The 19,519-nt window shown below is 35.9% G+C and overlaps 1 protein-coding gene across 1 annotated transcript in view; it reads left to right on the forward strand.

Annotated features, from left to right (window-relative positions):
- Positions 1-4,838: 4,838 nt before the first annotated feature.
- Positions 4,839-19,519, forward strand: part of LOC135083776 (octopamine receptor 1-like) — a 66,889-nt gene continuing 52,208 nt past the window's right edge. The window contains exon 1 of the mRNA XM_063978524.1: positions 4,839-4,929. The gene's annotated coding sequence lies outside the window, so the exon portion shown is untranslated. The remainder of the gene's footprint in view (positions 4,930-19,519) is intronic.

The raw sequence follows: 19,519 nt of genomic DNA on the forward strand, positions 1-19,519 counted from the left end.
GCACCTACAAAGCCTCGCGAACACGTCTCAAGAACCTCCTTACCGATTATTGACTTTACTTTGTGAACGTTAAACATCAATTTAATGTTGATATCTGGCATATCGATTTAAGTTACGCTAGAACGACTTTTTATAATGTAACCTTTAAGGTCTCTACCCTCTACACCGTATCATACCATGACCGTGCTAATAACGTGTCAGGACTCAGGCACGAAAAGCAACACGATACGCTCTACTATGCCCACTGAACGGATCGAAAATATTCTCGCCGACATTTGTTGACGCTCCGTGCATGGCACGGGATGCTGGTCGGTGACGGAACGGTCTACTGGGAACAGTGTCATACTTTTCAATACAAATAATATTTATTTGCCTGACACGTTCCTAGCACGGTCATGGACTCATGGTATGATGATACGGTGTAGTGGGTAGAGACCTTTATGCTTCAACCACACCAACGCGTGCAGATCGCCATCGCTGGCGTGATCATAGGTCAATGACAGGTCATGCAAACTGTCATGGGTCGCGCGACCTGTCATTGGCCTGATCGCGCCCGGTGGCGATCTGCACGCGTTGGTGTAATTGAAGCTTTAAACCAATCATAGCTTTATAAATGAAAGGTTAATAAAGTCTTTATTCGTAAAAGGTTTCCCCTGGGTCTTAAACAATATCTATGCCAAGCTTCATTTAAAGCGGTTGAATTTTAGCTAGAAAGAGTATCAAATATCCATATCCAATACCTAATAGCCAATACCTCAACTTTCGGTAAATATGTATCCATCAGATTATCCGATCACTAGGCATAATACACTCAACATCAAATAAACCGCACCTTCCGCGATGCGAACTTTAAAGATTTTCTTCTGACACAATCATGGTGCCCCAACAATATTGGTGTTATTTGAAAGCCAAATAAATATCCTTAAAGAAAAACACATTTAACTTCTTAATAAATGATTAACATATACCATAAATGTGACTTGAAAAAAGACCTCACTTTGGGCTCACCTCTGGGATCAATTAGACCAAATTTTATGGTTATAAAACCAAATAATGATCACACGTGTCCTCTTCAACAGATGGATAGCGGTAAATCCCAACTTAACAGTTTTATAGCCATAAAAGTTAGCTCAAGCGTAACTACCTATTTTTTGAAGAAGTGACTCTGGATCCTTCTAAAAACTCATTTTTGGGATAAAAACAGTTCCTTTAATGAAATGAAGGTTAGAACTAGGCTTTCAAATGCAACCAATGTTGGCGGGAAGTGGGGATGCATACGTTTGAGAAGTGCTTGTTGCGGGAGGTGCGATTTATTTGATGCCGAGTGTATTAATGATAGATCGCCCGGTGCTTTGTCCTGCTGGAAGGCTCTTCTGGAAGGACTGGTCTTTTGTTCTAAACGTCCTGCCAGAAGATTATCGCAAGTCCTGCCCGCAGTACGCAATTTGTACGTGTTTGCTTGCTGGTCCTTCCAGCAGTACGGTGACCTTCAAATTTGAACTCATCCTCACCAGAAGTAGTAAACACTTGGTTAGTGTTTATTAAATAAAAAGTCATGTCGTAGAATCATTTTGTTTAACCAGTATTTTACTTTTCTTAATATATTATAAACTTGTTTATCTTCTTTCAACTTAACTAATAGGAACTATAATAAGGAACTTTAAATTAATTACTTTGGTACGTCACTTTGTATTAGAAATTACACCTATCACTTACAAATACACTACAAATTAAAAACAAAAACAAGAAATAAATTATAAATGTTTGATTAGGCTGGAATACTTCACATTCATTATAATATTATCGCCAAAATGTTGCCGACTCCACGCCCGGCGCGTCAAAATGTGTCGCGCGAGCGCGAACGCGCTGCCCCCGTGTATACTCGTGCGCCATCGGGCTCCGACTAACGGTTAGTCGCGTTTTTCGATCTTGGGCACTATTGGGTGAAAGAGAGAGAAACACTCTATTTTTTCGTGTAAATTTGAAATTTGTACAATGTATACTTACGAAACTGTGATCTTTTAATTTTGCGTCCTACCGGAAGTACTTTAAGTCCTGCTGGCAGGACTCCGGGCGATCTATCATTAAGTAGAATAGTAAGACACGGGTCTTAACGCGACGTTTATTAATGAGTTATATTATGTACTCACGGCTTGACGTTTCGGCTGCGATGCTACAGCCGTGGTCACAAGCAGACTGGCGGTTCTTTTTGAAGTTTTTGAATTTCGGTTAAAGTGGAACACGAAAGTTTAAAATGTAATATTATGTAAGTAGGTCATTTTGTACCGCTACCTCTATACTCCTAGTGGTCTGTGTACACATGAGGCCTTGAATTGAAACGTGAATAGCGCCGTCCCATCGGCTCTCGGAATATGAACTAGTTTCAGCCGGCGCGCCGGAATATCTGAGTCGGAACCTATTTTTAAATACAGGTACATTAAGCATACACATTTTTGCTGAAAAATCACCCCAATTACAACCACATTAGATTCTAGGGTGAATAGTAGACTTGTGCTGCAGTATTGTGTACACACAAAAAATACAGGTATGTATTTATTACTTACTACTTAGTAGTTTTCATGAAAACTATTCTACGAATTTTCGGGTTTTCAACATTTCTCAATACCAAATTACATCTAAATCGGTACAGCGGTTTAAGCGTGAAGAGGTAATGGACTACTTTTGCATTTATAATTATTAGTATTTACGTATTTACGAGTATGCTAGTATGAATGTAAGTAATTATTGTATTTTAGCACCAATTGCAGTATTTAAATACACAACGGACTATACTCGGCGTAAAGACTTGTGGCAGTAATAAAACACGGTGTAATAATAAAACAGTGCATATCACGTTTTATTTCGCACTCATACTGGTTATAGGTAACGTCACACAGAGGCAGGCAAAGCGTTGTTTAGTATAGGTACGTAATAATTAATAAAATATTGGCTAGTGTGCATCTGTGTTTCAAAAATTACCTATGGCCACGAGTCTTTGCGTTGAGTACAATATTTTTGTACGAAAAAACAGCATAAAAAAATTAAATTACATATTTGGCAGCAATAAACCGAACACGTTAAAGTAATGAGAATTGGGTGCCAATAATACACGCAATATTCGATCTTATTTCTAGCACGATACGGAGTATTATCGAATAAATAGTTATAGTAAGTAGTTCGCGTTAACGTGGTCGGATCACGCCTTGTTTATTTATATTAACACCTTGAACAAAGTGAGACTAAGTGAGACAAATCATGGTACGTCTAGGTCACCTTTAGTTAATGCTCACCCTAGACTTTTGCGTACGAAAAGACATTCCCTACATGTTATGGAAACAAAAATAGGTAGGCACTTTCTAAATTTATTATTTGGTATTCGTTCGTTCGTTTCAGCCGAATGACGTCCACTGCTGGACAAAGGCCTCCTCTAAGGTTTTCCACAATGAACGGTCCTGCGCTGCCCGCATCCAGGCTCTTCCCGCGACCTTCACCAGATCGTCGGTCCACCTAGTAGGAGGCCTGCCCACGCTACGTCTTCCAGCCCGTGGTCGCCACTCGAGAACTTTTCTGCCCCAACGGCCATCGTCGTATTTGGTATTGTCACAATAAAATATAATATCGTGCAAAATAGTTCAAATAAAATTATAGTTATTCCTCGGAACAAACGATCCTTGCTAAGTACACAATAATAAGTGAAACAAAAAATCAAACGCACAGCATTGAATAGAGCTGTGTGATTGGTTCATGTGTCACCCTGTACGTCCACGCGCACTGTGAGACCTCATAGTAATGTGAACACGGGCGTAAGTTCTCAACTGGTTCTTCGATCGCATCAATCAGAAGACGTCCACTGCTGGACAAAGGGTAGGCCAATGAATCCATACAAACGACCTGTTTTGTCCCTTACTTGAATATTTAAAATATTCATACATTACATAATAGTATACACTGTTTTGATATTATGCCCTAAATACATAATATAGGTTTTATGATTGACGCCTCCAATTATGTCACATTTTGCCAAGCCGCCTTATTAATGTAATGTGGCGACTAGCGGCTTCGATGTTTAAATAATAATACTTATAATTATGTATACGTTTTCATGCCTAAAGCCACTGAATCAATTTTGATTAATTTTGACATTGAGATGATGAAAATTAAATACGTAAAACCTATCAAATATTACATAGTATAAAACAAAGTCCCTTTTCGCTGTCTGTCCCTATGTATGCTTAGATCTTTAGAACTACACAACGGATTTTGATGCGGTTTTTTCAATAGATAAAGTGACTCAAGAGGAAGGTTTTATAGGTATAAAACATGTATATTATAGAAGAGAAAAGCCGGGAAATTCCATTGCAACCGTGAGAAACCGGGGCGGGCCGCTAGTTTGTTATAAAAAAATCATTTGTATAAAACATATAAGTATTCTACGCACGTACTGGTCATAAGTTGTTTCTATTTCGTAGCGCGTTCATTTCTTATTTGTAAGTCAATCAATGTCTGAACTCAGACTTATTAATCAATTCAATAACATTTTTCCAATTGAATTCCATAATTGCATTCAGTCGCAATTTATATTTCGTATCACGCACAGAAATCGCGAAAGAGACAGTAAATCAAAGTTTATCCATCTCATTCCTTACAAAAGTTTAGAAGAAGCTTTTTGCAAAGCTCTCATTTAACTCGCAAAAATTCACATTGTCAAAAACATTCCGAAAATCTGTTCTTCGTACTGGAAGCGCCCACATCGGTGAGCTTTCGGGGAGCTTTCGCTAGTATAAGCTTGGATGCGGTGGAGTCGACACGTGGTTCGCGTCTCGCAGCTTTTCCGAGAGCTCATCGTAGATACCGATTGTTCGAAAGTTTCAGTGGTGGAAATATATTGTGAAGTGACATAGACGTGCTTTTTGTGGTTCTTAAGCTCAGGTACGTGCTTTGTTTAATATTTTATCGAAATGTTGGCATAGCTTTTTGAATAGGACTTGAAAAATTTTGAAAAGTAAGGCACTATTCCAGTATTTCCGAGTTTTCAATTAATATTAAACGGGTTTTTTTGTTTGGAATTTACGGCATTTTCCATTTTTCCAATACTTGGTAGTTTTAAACGTGGACTTTCAATCACTTTGGTAATTAATATAATATAGCAGTAGTACAAAAAATAAAATATTTAATTTAGTTTCTTTCTGCGACAATATTAATGGGCTATATTTATATTACTTTTGACATAATAACTCACATTAAACTATAAATGAATAAGTTCTGGTAGTTTTGGTTTAGTTTAACTCAAGTTTCGAGACTGTGACATAATTCAAAACTTTTAGGTTCTCATAAAAAAATCATTTCTTATTGTTTTTAAAATTAGTATTATTTGAAAACTGGTAGGTAATTTAAAGAATTTTAAAATTTTAATTTTCAAAATAAGCTGAATGAGGTAGGTCCTATTTACCGCACATCTATGGAAATAAAAATTCGGAAATTGTGAATAATAATGAACATCGTAAGAGAAAAAATTAAAATATGTTACGGATATACGGTTTCAAAGTTTTTAAATATTTTAGACTAGATTATCATTCGTAAAAGAATACTGCGGTTCAGATAACCCTTAAATTATTTATATTTCTATTCTTAAAGGAGTTATAGTTTGGAATATTTTACTTACTTAAGTACTAATATTAAAAAGCTGGACGCTAATCTCAGGAACTACTGGGCCGATTTGAAAAAATATTTTTGTGTTGGATAGCTCATTTATCGAGGAAGGCTATAAGCTATAAAATCACCCTACAGCAGTAAAGAAAAATGTTGCAAAAAAAAGGGAAACATTATTCAAACTATTTTCACGAGTACGAAGTAGCGGGCACAGCTAGTTTACACATAAAATCAAAAATCAAAATCAAAAATATTTATTCAGTTTAGACCACAAGTGGCACTTATGGTATACTGGTACACTTATGGTATACTATAAATCTATACACAAGCACAAACTCTCAACAAAAGCGTGTAACCAAAACTGTACTTAAGTTGTAAAACTAAATTAATAGGTGCGATTAAATCTGGATATTATCCTATAAATTAGCCAAAACTACTTCGGATCCGGACCGTAATCTGTCCAATAAGTCGCGAGTTTTAATTGGGAAACAGAAACTGGGTGGTATTTGTGACAATAGGAATTTCTGCGAAGGGATGTTGTAGATTAACAAAGGCAATTCTATCGATGGAATTGCTTTTTGAAGAAACATCGTGTTGGGAACCGGTAGGTGGACCAATCTCCTTTGATATTTTCGTCTATGTTTTTATACTTTTTTTACTCTTTTTGATACCTTTTGTTTTTATTAGTTTTGAAGGACATGTTTTTTGATAGCCGTCTGGGCACACACTGGCCGCTACATATCGGGTGTTCTTATTCAAATAGAGCATCCAATGATTTATTATTTTTACATAGTACGTAACTTATTGTGTTGTATATTCGCTCGATGGCTAGTAATGACCAAAAACAAAGAGATAATTTTCAATACAGTTCATTGGTTTGGCACTATCGAAACTGCTGATTATTAAGCTCATGTTAAGCGTCATGATAACTTATTACTTTATTTAATTCTGTACCTATGCGTGGGCGCGTGGCATTACTTAGTACGTTCTATAAATGAAATATTTAATCAGACACATAGTTTGCCACATCACTAGTTACCTTTTACTTTCAAGTACGATGTAGGTAAGTAGGTATAGAGATATAACTTTGTTTGAGTTAACCGAGATTAACGTTTCGTACAACGATTTTTAATTTACAATAACTTTTGACTCTTGATAGAGGAAATCTGTTGTGATGTTTAGTATTCTATTTATTTATTTAAAAAGAACACTAACAAGATTACACCACAAACTAGAAATGAACAATAACATTTGGAATATTGAGTGTTCTTTAACGCTTAAGTTATCGGAAAATGTATGAAATATCTCTCATTTTCTACTTTACTTACAAACAAAAACTGGACATCTTCAATTCTACAATATAATTTCCAGTTCCTACCATGTACCTAAACAAGTTATTTTGAATATCTTCTGTTTACCTTTAAATTAGGGTAAACTGGTCCAGTGTCTGACATCATCTATAGAGCTGCGGTCTTTATGGTTCACTGCACTCAGGATATTCAGTGAGTTGTTTAATGAATCAGGTACTAAATTGTTATAAAATTATCACTGTTACGGGATTTTGCAACAAAAACACTTACCCCCTTACTAATAAAAAGTTACACAGTTGTTGATCACATTGTTGTTGACATTTCCATACTAAACGTCACTTTAAAACACTGATCAACGAGCGTGTAAATTTTATTAGTAAGGGGGTTAGAATAGGCGCACACCGTTGATTTTTAGTTGGCCGATAGTTGTGCCCGATTTTAATTTGTATGAAGAATCGGCCAAATCGAATCGGCATAGTGTGCGCACTCCCATACATGCCGATACTGATCAACTACCCGACTAAACTATCGGCCGACGAAAAATCAACGGTGTGCGCCTACTCTTATATTTACCATCCCGACGCGCGACTTTTCAATTCGGTTGCAACATAATACCTAGTTTAAAATACTAAGGCCCGATTCAACCAAACTTAATAACTCCTGGTATAACTAGCACATTGACAGTTTTAGTATGGGAAATTATGTCAAAATGTCGATTATCTGATGATAAATATTTACTCTTGTTTGGTTGAATCCATCCTAAATTGGTAATTAATCAGGTAAGAATAAGAATTAGGTAGGTATTGTTCAAATAAAACACACTTTTAAATATTGTAAACTATTTACGAGTAATGACGCTGACTGTACTGAAGACTATTAAACTATTCGAAGTAAATTATTAAATCCCATCAAAAACAATACTTGTCAAAAAAACCAAGTCTCGCAACTCAGTTGTTCTACGGTAAAAAGTTGTGAGATCCATGTAATACCAAGTCCAGGCCAGGAAATCTTTAACGTTTTACATAAATTATTGACTTGGCCATCGCACTAAATAATTTAATTTACACGTGTTTTCATGCGATGGCCAAGTCAATATATTTATGTAAAACGTTAAAGATTTCCTGGCCTGGACTTGGTATTACATGGATCTCACAACTTTTTACCGTAGAACAACTGAGTTGCGAGACTTGGTTTTTTTGACAAGTATTGTTTTTGATGGGATCTCATTTCTTTTTGTATTTTGTAGACAGCAGTTATGTATCTAGAAAACTGGACCGAAATTGAAAAATTTTACTCGACTTGGCGGTTGCACTACCGTGCCCCCAAATATTTAAGTTTTTCCTTGATTCATACACCAAACACTACTTATATTCCAAATTTGAAGCTTCTAGGTCTGCTAGAAGTGCCTTAGAGTTTTGATGATCGGTGAGTCAGTGAGTCAGTGAGTCAGTGAGTGACAAAATTAAGTAACTTTGACCCGTTATAATTCTTAAACTACTGGTTCAAATTGAATGAAATTTTAAATATACCGTGTCTTTACAATGCCTGCATAGCTAATGAAAATTCAGCCTTCTAGTTTTATCCACAACGAAGTTACAGGCGGTCGAAAATGGCCTGAATTGCTTCGAGAAAAGGATGGTACGGCCGTGCCGCTTTTTTGCTCCACTTGGTGGGGGCACTGCCGTGCCCCCAGATTAAGTAGTATTAAATTGTCGATTATAGATAAAGTTGAGATCATGGGCACGGTAATACTATCTATACAGTATTCCAACTCGGCCATATTTTTGAAATAAATGTCAACAGTCGCGCGGTACGTCACAGTATGACAACATGCGATAGGGCTGCCCACCTACAGTACCCAGTTTAGTTACATCTGCCTACTTACAATTTCTATCTAGTTTTGTGATTGTACTTTTTTATTTAGTTAGACAAACAAAATACTTTGTGAATGGAATAGGTTAAAAATGTGTGTTGTTTTGTGATTAGTAGATTTAATTTATTTAAAACTACGTAAATAATTTTGAAACTTATAATCATAATGATCTGTTACGTTAATTTCGGGCGAGCGAAGTCGTGGGCAAAAGCTGGTTTAATACAATATAATTTTCATTTCAAATCAAACTGACTGAAAATGACAAATTGACTAGTTTTTGAACAATTTGACCGTAAATGACGGTCACTCAAATTCAATCAGTTTTGTCATTTTTAACACTTGGCCACCGACGTCCATTCGGCACATTCGCGACACGACACCCCCGACTTTTGCATACCGAGCGCATACCGAGATTTGAATTTCGAAAGAAAGTTCTCGTTTCGTCTGTTTATATGAAGTTACAATACTGTATGATATTATTACCGTGTCATGGGCCAGCTGTGGCATTACTCATATTACAAAATTCCCCTTATTTCTCTTTAGCATCTTGAGCCATAATCAATGAAATATTTATAAGATCCAGGGGAAACCACAGAAATGTGATCAAAAGTAAATTAATCATCCAACGGCAAGAGATACCGAATATACGGTAAAACCAAAAACCTACGTCAAAATATACTCACCGACTCGTTTACCTTAATAAATCCTAAGGGCTCTTGAAAATAGGGATGTGACATGATTTATTATCGATATATGAAAGTTTTCACAGTTTTTTTGAGTACATTATTGATTCATTTTTTTTTGTAATTTGAGTAAGTATGTAAGTGAATAAGAAATTGCGCACTCATTTAGTTTTTTTATGTTTGTTTCAAACAAGCTTTTTAATAACGAGACAGCTTGTTTGAAATAAATAATATCAAAGTAAAAATACTAAATTCGCAATCATTATATTTTGGGTCAATTCTTTCTGAAAGCATAAGTTGCTCAGATTAGCAGGCAGATGGCAGGCCTGTTCATCTTCGCGAGTTTACATCGAAAAGAAAACACGCACGATGGCCCACCTACAGGATACTATTCGACAAGGCCTCAAATACGAGCGAACATTGACTCACGCACGCGTATTCTTGTGTATGATGGAAGAAAATAAAGAAAATGGTGTACTAAATACTGTGCAGTATTTAACTGCCTAAATAATAATAAAAACACAGAATGTACTTTTTTAAGTTGCCTCAAGACACTGAGAGGTAAATAAGTAGTTAATATTATTCATGATAATTCATGCTAAATGATGTAGGTATTTCCTCCGCCATTTTCCGCAGTTTGGCACCTCACGTCACATCATTTTACCGAAGTCAGCCCTATAGCTTCGGCGCAGTGCCGATCACTGACGTTTGTCAACAAAATGGTGCTCGACTCTTGTTGAGACAGGCTATATTACACCATATTGTTAATGACATTGAGCATACATTTTTTAAATAACTTCGCGAAGTTTAACTTCTGTACGTAGTACTTATTATTATTCTGTGCTAATGGTAGATCACAGCCTACCTTTTCTATGAACTCTCACTTTTTACGGGACTATTCCCACCACTGCAACTCCTGTGTAGCCAGGGTCTACAGCTTGACTGCAAATAAAAACCCAACCAATGGAGGTCAAGTTTGTCGCGACGGAAAGTTAAACTGTCATTGGACCCGCAACTCTCACTTCCTATCAAGTTATCCCTACTACAAGCACTATCAAGTAGTCAATTTCTTAGCCAAATATTGATGATTTCATAAAAGGATAATATAATGTTTGATCATAATCGATATCTCATCCCCATCCCTATTAAAATCATCTTTTTATTACAGAATTTGCCCCGAAAGGTGTGAAAATGAATCGTACCTTCATCAAAACAAAATTGGTAGGTCATCCAATTGGCGATTTATATAGAAAAAGCATTATGCTCTTGATTTAAACAAATTTATTCAATAAAATGAAGGTCGGATTTTATCGGTCAGATATTTTGTGGATTCCAAATATTTTATCGGAACGTTTACTGGATACGAGAGAACAATGTTTATTTTTGTTGACTCAATTGAAACATAATGACCATTAAATAAACAGCTTTATTGAGTTATTTTGGGAGTGTAAGCGCAATTTACGTTCATCAGTTACTAATTGGTTAATCAGTTACGGTTGGTTAAACTGATCAGTTGACGTGGCATAGTACAGCAGCGTCAAATAGTTCGTGGCACCCAAAGTAGCCAAAAAGTTCGTAACACGTCTTTGTAACAATGAGGGCTATCGTATTATACTTAACAGTTGGCACCCCTCACTCATTCACAGGACCTTACTCTACAGTGGCGCCATCTTGATGAGTGCAAATGCGATAGTCCTCCTAGCACTTTAGCGCTCACCAGTCTGTCTTCGCTGCTAGCAAGTGACAGGACCTTACTCTACAGTGGCGCTAACTGGTAAGCGCTAAAACGATAGCCCTCATTGCAATAAGGTTGTGTTGTCGACTTTTTGACCACTTTGGGTGTTACGAACTATTTGAAGCTGACTGTACATAAAAAAAACTGCCAGTGTCATACTCTCAGCATCGGAGACAATAATTAAGGCTGGGTTGCACCATCTTACATTAACTATGACAAGCGTCAAAAATCTGACTAATTCCATACGAAAATCATTAAAAAAAATCAAAAAGTTTGTATTTCAGTCTACCTTTGTTTTAACACACAATTTGTAGGGGCCATCCTAGTAGGCGCGTAGAGCTCCTGCTCATTATAGTTACGGTTAAAGTTACTCGTAGAAAGTGTAACTCAGCCTAACAAGCCAAAAAGCTGTTTTATTCCGTGTCACATAATAAATTCGCCTTCAACGTGCAAATAAGGCGAACACAAGAGAAAATTTGCGGATCTGATGGAAGGGAATAGTGTTACGGGAAAGGGCGCGAAATGGGGATGTTCGACTATTTCCATAACGTTGACAACTAAGGCCAAAGGCTGAAAATAACAGCCAGTTCACTACGTAATAAAAGCGCTTTCACCTTTAGGCGATTTAGCAGCGCGACAAACGCGCGACTGATGCGCTGCCGAAAATGTCATACTATGTGACAGCGGATGCATGCCTTCACAGTATAAAAACGCTGCTGCCGCGTTGCAGTTGCGCTACTAACGCTCTAATGTGAAAGCGCTTTTAGTATACGTAATTTGACGGTACGAATAATTTTGGATGTAACATACACAAACAAACACACAAAAACCTCGCAAACTACAGATGTTTTGTTTTGTTTTGTCGGTCGATAGATTGGTCGGGCTGTTTCTTTGCTTTTCCTCATACAAATTAAAAGTCAACCAAACTATCGGCCTGCTAAAAGTTTGTAGTTGTTTGTAGTCTGCGTCATTAATATAACTCAAATGTTATTTTTTCTTTTATAATATTCAGTTTACTATGGCCCAAATACCTTGAGACATAGAAAAAGCCAAAAAACAGTGATTCGCGCCATAAAAATAATCTGTAACAAACCAAAACCTAATTAATCTTGCTAATTAATCAGTAGGTACCTACCTTCATCACATAAATGATAAAAAACCTACTTTGAGCTATTTTAAATGATTAGCACACTGAAGGCACATGACACATAAAACAAATAAATAAGTATCTCAAAAGATTACTTTTCAATAGTTTTTTAAATATTATATTTTAAGAATTTGGTTTAATATTCTTTCCAAACCTCTGCTATCGTCCATATTTAGACAAGTCTGCAAACTTAGTCAAAACCATTTGTCTTGTGATACTGACAAGTTTTACTGGCTATTAGATAACTCAAAGGGAAATCTTATCTTTTTGAAGTTACTTTTCATGAAGTTTAATAGTTTAGTAAGGTTAAGAGTTACAAAAACTGTTGCTTGACTTTGGTTTAGTCAGAAAAGGTATTTATGACTAAGAATTATTAAGAGTTTAGAGTATTTTATGGAAGACGTAATTGGGCTGCACTGAACAAAGGCAGGAGTAGTGCAGGCAGGTATTTACATGACCTTATTCTACAAGCGTCTTTCCATAAGCTTAAACGTGACTAACGCACGTATTCACAAACATTACTATGAGGTCTCACAGTGCGCGTGGACGCACAGGGTGACACACGAACCAATCACAGAGCTCCATTTAACACTGCGTTCGATTTGCTGCTTCACTTAAACAAGTATCGTTTGTGAACACGGACGATTATGTTGTCGATAAGTATTCTACATGCAAAAACTTAACTATGCAACTACATTAGCAACTTTGTTCAGTTCAGTATTCTGAAAATCTTGTTTTATAATTTTTTAGCGTCGTTTTTTGTCGTAGTTGGGTTTTAGTTTTTTTACTTTTTATTTATTACTAGCTTTCCGCCCGCGGCTTCGCACGCGTGAAATTTCGTTTGTCACAGATCGTCATAAATTATAGCCTATATCTTATTCTGGATTATGAACAATGATACTGTAAAGTTTCATCAAAATCCGTTTAGTGGTTTTTGAGCCTATTCATTACAAACATACAAAAATAGGTACAAATCTTTCCTCTTTATAATATTAGTATAGATTGCCTACACTCTTCCTGCTTTCCTTAACACTGTGCTCATTAAATTAAGCAAGATTGTTGATAAAACCTGCGAGTATTGTTATGAAAACTTTTTCATATTTCGAACAAAAAAAGTTACTGTGAACTTGCAGCCTGAAATACCTGCCAGTATCTCTTGCTACTGTATATTAATTTTCTTAATTCGAACCATAAAAAAAAACAATAAAGATGACGCTATTTTTGAATGGCATGTATTTAAATGATCTTTTTAAATTAGCAAAAACGGCAAATAAAAAAATCTAAATGGTCATCTATTTTAATGATTGATCCTCTTTCTTTGAGACATAAAATAAATGAAATCGATCGATATTTTAACCTCTTTTGAACTACGCAAAAAAATTTTGAGATGTAAAAATTATATCTGATCGTTACTTGTTGGTCCTCAAAAATAAAAGAAATGAGCACCAAATATTCAATATTGTGATACTTTTTTAAATAATTCGATTTGTATAAATTATTTTTTTGTCTATATCAAATAATCTTCAAAATAATTATGTTATGGTACTTATTTTTATAAGTTGTAGTCAAAGAATGGATACTATTTAAAGGCACTTGATGTTCAAAGATTTATTTTTTATTAAAAAAGCATACTTAACACGTTCACACTGCGTTATCGGGTCGAATTGACCTTAGGTGCTGGATGCGTTGGTGCGGGATGTATATATTCGGTCTTTTCAGTAGTACGAAAGATAAATATTGTTTTGCAATTGTTTCGTCAAACACAGTAAATTTATTTGGAAAAAAAAACTTGTCAGGTCCTTACGACCCGATGTCGCACTAAAAGTAAACAAATATCGTTTAGTGCTTTTATCGTGTCTAATCGACCCGTTGACAGATGACTTTATGGTCACTGATCACGGTCGAGATCGGTATACTAAGAGAAAATCAAACTTGCGATTTGAAAAAAAAATAAAGAGGTAAAAATAAAGTTTGGGACTAGAAGCGCAGTGTAAAATGTCCAAGGATATTTATTATTAAAAATTATGATGTCGGGTTCAGGGATGTCAGAAGTAAGAAATTATTTTACATAGCGCCTCTAGTCCCAAACAAAGCAAAGCTTGTAATTTAAACAAACATGGCAATGTACCATTCTGCTTGCTTATTGGCCGCTAAGCCCTTGGCCAACTCGGTAAACGACCAATGACGGACGATTGTCACTCAACCACAAAGTACCGCGTAAATTAAAAGATATTTTTTAATTAAAAATATTAACCAATAATATTTTTAGTTAGATCAAATATATTTTAAAGTTTAGTTATACATACATATGACTATGACTATGACTATGAAATGTATTTATTAGGTGATCAATATTAAAAGGCAAACTTGATATAAAAATCATCAAATTAACAAAATTAAAGATCAATAACTAAAAAAGAGGATCAAATATTATTATTGTTTACCAAATATTAAAAGAGTATGTTAAACATAAATATTATGTTACCTTAAATGAAGATCATTCATAATTTATCCGTAGATCAACTAATATAGACCCAATAATTAATATAAAGATAAAATATAATAAAACACATCATTTATTTTTAAAAGTGCACATAAAAAAAGATCAATTAGTTTTTAGAGGATCAAATAATATTGTCCCTTTTTGAATTTAGAAATCTATTGTTTCTTTTTGTGCGAAGTAAGGCTGGGTTGCACCATCTTACTTTAACTTTGACAAACGTCAAAAATCTGTCAAACTCCATACAAAAGCACTGGTTATCGTTAAGTTACGGTCAAAGTTAGGTGGTGCAACTCAGCCTAAGGCTTTTGGATTGACAGGCTGATCTCCCCAGGCCTTACAGACAGCGAAGTAATCTGCACAAATAAGAGTTTTTGTGACTGGTAATCTGCTACGTGTTTCGACTTACAAATGACGTAATTTTGTGCGTTTCGCTGCAGGAATGTTAAGCAATGCTTCGTTTCTGTGATGACGAACCTATCTCACTTCGAAATGGTGTTTTTTTTCCTTTTTAATTAAATGCCAGTGATGTAAATGGTGCTACGTGATTAGTGTTGGAAATTATTTTTTATGTTTTCTTGATATTCATGAGCCTCAAAGTTTTATCATAGCCTGAAAGGTCGTTCAGTAAAGACATTTTTAGACCATAATATCCACTATTGCTTTAGAATAAAATAATCAAAGTTAATTTCCAAGAGCAACAAATCATTTATTGGTTGAACAAAACAGGATGGTGCTTAAGACAAGTAGTAGTCAATGATAACGATGTTATAAATGAAATCTTGTTTTCTTTTTAAGCATTATAAAGATTCTGATTCTGAACTGTTTCTTTATTCTTTTTCTTTGTAAGAAGATGGTTGTAGCTAACTTATTCTGTGGTTGTAGTACGACAACACATCACTCTAAAATGTTTTGTTTCAAAATTGATTCTATTGCACTACGTTAGATACCTCAGTGTTTGGCTTGATAAGCCTTCGTAAAACAGAAAAGTGATTTAATTCATGCAAAAATCTTACGATCGAGTCAATTGAGTGACGAAACGAGAACGGAATCGTGTTGGTGGGGAAATCGTTGAGCTAGTGCCAGTCTGTGTTCAACTATCACTCGAGGCGGACGTTCCTATCGCAAGACCGTTGGTTCACTCAGTTCTGATACACTCTAGTGCTGTGTGTAATTTTTCTCGTGAATATACTCAGTTAATTATTTTCTACGAGTGGATTTCATTTTGCCTGAGACCTACGCCATGAACCCTGAACCAGAGGACCCTGTCGCCAGCGACAGCGACGCTCATCCATCCCTGGCGTCGACATACATAATATGCTTGTGGTTAGTCTGTTACCAACCAAAAATCAAACGAGTAGAGCCGCTGGCAAAGAATATATCACATTAAAGTACTTTAGCCCTTATTGCCTCGTTAAAACATCGTCGGCTATTGTTTAAAGTGCCATTCCCGTGCCATCAGATTCCACTTACCGGCACAATGGACCGTTATCTTTGAGCCACCTTTATACAGCGAGATGCGGCATGAAGTCTGAAGATCTAACGCCAAAACTTTTTTTAAATAACTAACTTGAAAAAACTTGGCAAGCGTTAAGGTCGCGGGTTCGATTCACCTTAGGCAGTTCGATTTTTTCAAGTTACTTTGAAAATATTTAGAATGAGAGACGACTCTTAACGCCAGATAATAGCCAAGAAAATAATTTGAATCATTTCTTTTTTGTTTAAAATAGAGAAACACGGTAATTATTATTGACGGGATTGCTACCATGCATGTCATGGTACCTTAATTTCGAGTCTCCGATATTTCGGCACTGTTGCAAGCACCATGATCACGGAGTAACTGAGGAACTGGCGGATGAGATGCTGTAATAATTATTCTGTTAGTGACCATTTATAATAATAGTAGGATGGTGGTAGCTAGCCAGGCGAACTTAGAGCGAGCCAACTGAACAGAAAAATCTGCTCCCACCGGGTCTGAAGTAACTATTTTATGGTCTTACCTACCTGTGCTACCTGGGCAACTTAAATCTTATAAGTATTGCAAATAATGGATAAATCTGCATGTATTTTCGCGTAAAGTAGTAACAAACATACATCCAAATTTTTACATTTTTAATATTAAAAATGTGATAGGTATTCATTTTTTTTTTTTTTATTTATTATGTTCTTTATATCCTTGAACCTTTAACATTTTACACTACCTACGCTTCTAGTCCCAAACTAAGCAAAGCTTGTACTATGGGTACTAGACAACTGATATAAACATACTTAAATAGGTACTTATGAATCAGATGTACGTACCGTTTGCGTATCAAATCGCATCAATCAGAGAAAGTAAGCTAAATAAGTAATTAGTTGGATATTTGTACCGTTTACCTCATGTTAACGAGTTTCTCATATTTCCGAACCATCGCGTGCTACATCTGGTCACGGAACAAATATTGCGTTAGTAATTAATATCCTTAAAGCCCTTATTAATTCGGTAAACAAGCTTTTATTGAGTAATAATTATTATGTACATTTTTCACTGCACCTTTTATGTAGCCAGATTTTTATCTTGACTCAAAGTTTCTACTACACATCCTTGAATAACTTAACTTTTTAAGGAATCATCTTTATTTTGTTGAAGGGGATAGTAAAAAAATCTCATAAAACTCATTAATTTTTGCAAATAGGCTTTTAAAAAGCACTTTTACACGTCCCAGTTTTAACCCTACCACTGCTTCGGGACAATAAATGGGCCAGTGCTGAGAAGAAGCAGCGGAAGAAACTCAGTCACTATTCACTCAGATCGACATAGCGACTGAGGTGTCAAGTGTTAGAGATAAAGTTTCTTTAGGCGTTTCGCACCACAAGTTTTTCGGACCGCGGTGAGAATCGCCCAAGATCTGTAATTTAATGAGACTTCACACTGTAGGTATAATAATAAAAAATAGATATGGGTATAATAAATTTAATAAAGTTCTAAAGCGATACACACCACGGCGTGCAAGGCCCCCCTTCAAAAAGTTCAGTTGTGCGATTCACGTTAGAGCACGGTCCGATTCATTAAAAAAATCAAAAATCAAAATTATCTTTATTTGTTTAGACTAATTAAATTAGTACTTACAAATCGTCAAATGCTCTTAAGGAGCCTATACAAGTCTCATTCTTTTTTTGCCCTACCAGCGCTTCGAGACAAACATTTGGCAAGTGCTGAGAAGAAGCGCCGCAACGAACTCAGTCACCACTGTATGCCGCGGCCGGTTTAAAAATGTTAAAAAAAAAATCGTAGTGCGAAACGCCTAAACAACCCTAATGAATCATCAGCCCCCAACTAAACCGAATATAAACAAAATTCGTATGCTCTAGCTAGCTCGTATAATGCTCTAGGCTAGGCTATGGTCTAACGATGCGGCTAACCGAATAGCAGCTTCCTGTCTCCCATCGTCTCAAAGGGAACGCCTAGCTTATTGCATTAGGCGTAGCCATGCTAAGTAACGAACCACAGATCACAGAAACTAAAGGGAGATGTGACAAGGGGGCGGGGCCGGTGTCGCAGCAATATCACCAAAAACAGAACTCGTGACAGCAATGATGACAGCAGCGACGTCATAATGTAAACAGCTTACATTGCTTGCGTAGGAGTAAAGATTATTCAAACGTTGAGTACTGATACCGCAGTGGATAATGAGCACATTTTTGATTTCTTTGTGTGTGTGGATTTTTAATGAGATACTGAGTTTTGAACTCAGCGCCTTAGTTGGCATCTCTCTATACCTCTATGTAACGAATAGACTGACAGGGCCTATTTATATTTAGCCTACATTTTAGTTATGTGTTAGTTAGTCAGTATTGGATGTGTGCCTAGTCGTTTAAAAATTTTTGGGTTCCGTAACTCGAAAGGTAAGTCAAAGTTTTAACTAAAGTCAAAGTCAAAGCTTATAGCTATAGATTTTTCCCGTTACCTGGGAATAATGAGGAAAGAAACCTACATCAGGGATACAATAGGGAAAATTAATCTAGAAATTAGTTCGTAGTATTATTAATATCACACACCTAAGTAGTTGTTTTCTGATAACAGTTTGAAGACTTTTTTTTACATTTGACTTAAAAATATTTAGAGAAATTTAATTTAAAAGACGCATAAAGACATTCTTTAAAAGCTACTGAAAACTATGAAAACTTAACATATGTATGACAATGTGTGTTAATCTAGTAGGTATGGTAGAGTTTAAGTTTTCCAGTGACTTGGCCCACTTTTAGCTTGGTCCACGGGCCAAGTTGCTAGATTGAATATTTGAATAGTTTTTCTTCCAATGACTGGGCCCACCTCTAAGATTCTAAAGTAGATTTTTGTTGTTTTGGTGTTTATTTTATTAATAAAACATTGAAGGCGGGCCTAGTAACTGAAAGCCAACTATGTAAATATTCAAACCAGCGACCCGTGGACCAAGCTAAAAGTGGGCCAAGTCACTGGAAAACTCGAGTTTGAAACCTACAGGCGAAATCTTACGTAGAAACTAAAGTAAACCTCGTGATATATTGATGAAAATTATTGTAGAAAGTCATTGAGAATTCATAGAGTTAATATGTAAAGGACTTCACTGAAGTAATGTAAATATTAACTGACTCGTTCGAAA

The sequence above is a fragment of the Ostrinia nubilalis genome, chromosome 24 (genome assembly GCF_963855985.1).
Source record: "Ostrinia nubilalis chromosome 24, ilOstNubi1.1, whole genome shotgun sequence".
Classification (NCBI taxonomy): domain Eukaryota; kingdom Metazoa; phylum Arthropoda; class Insecta; order Lepidoptera; family Crambidae; genus Ostrinia; species Ostrinia nubilalis.